Source organism: Centruroides sculpturatus, unplaced genomic scaffold, assembly GCF_000671375.1.
Source record: "Centruroides sculpturatus isolate CEXI.00-Female unplaced genomic scaffold, Cexi_2.0 scaffold344, whole genome shotgun sequence".
NCBI classification, from domain to species: Eukaryota; Metazoa; Arthropoda; class Arachnida; order Scorpiones; family Buthidae; genus Centruroides; species Centruroides sculpturatus.
This window is the reverse complement of record NW_019384558.1, coordinates 519,384-520,551: the sequence shown is the minus strand read 5'-3', so window position 1 is coordinate 520,551 and position 1,168 is coordinate 519,384.

Sequence of the window (1,168 nt, the reverse complement as noted above, 5' to 3'; positions counted from 1 at the left end):
CGTCTTGTGAAGTATGCTACTTTTGATTATAATCTTTCATTGTTTTTTTGTAGTGGTAATAAATTTATACCATTTTATATATTTTGAGAGTAAATTTATATAATAAATTATTTAAAATTTGTTAAAATGAATTATTATCATTTTATAAAATGGAAATTTTTCTATTAAAATTAGCGATTTAATTGGAAATGGCGCTTGTCCACTTTGAATATTTAATTTGATTTTTGAATCAATGCTTTATTGCATTGTGGTTTTATTACCGAATGCAATTTTGCACTAATTTATATCCGCGGCAGAATTAGGATAGTGCAGATGAAGGATAAGAACAAAAGTGATTGGAACCGACCATAATTATTTAAGACTTTAAGTCCTGATCGGATGCGAATCCGGACTCCTCACATAAGGTCATCCGCTGGATTTTGACACGTATATAAAAATCTAAAAATTATTTATGTAAAACCGGTTATATTTAAATATCTAAAAAATTTATCGTCTCACTCAGTACAGAAGTATTGTTTGGTTTAATTAATTATTAATTTGAAATCGATTTAATAATTTCCAATATAATTAAAAATTTGATTAAACATTTCAGTGAATATTGAAATATTTAATCAAATTTTGGCACCGTCCTCTGGGCACTAAGAGCTTAGCGCCATAGTTCTTCATATCCATCGATAGCGACCGGTGCCATACATATTCAGAACTAATCACGCACAAAGAATTCGGGTTACTCTCTCGAACCCGATCCTGGTCCTCTAGAACAGGGGTCACCAAACTACGGCTCGCGCGGTCAGTTCATTCGGAATGCCGCCTTACTGTGCCACAAATGGGCTAAAACATAATTATTTATATGGAAATATAATATATTACAGATAAACTTACTGTGTAGAAAAAATTAAAATAAGTGTAAGTAAAAATGCCAAAAGCATTTGTACCTTCATTTTAGACAAAGGCCAACAATTAATTCTTAATTTCTAAAAATGAACACAGCACTTGGCCCTGAATAACAATCTTACTTCAGCGTGCAAAAGCAAAGATTTATACTAAGCTTCCATAGATATTCAGTTTTAAAAAAGCATTTTAAGTGACCTTGACTTGATGTAAGTTTAACATTTGTACAACTTGGTCTAGTATAGGTTTTAACGCTACTGGCATTTGCGTTGTTTTT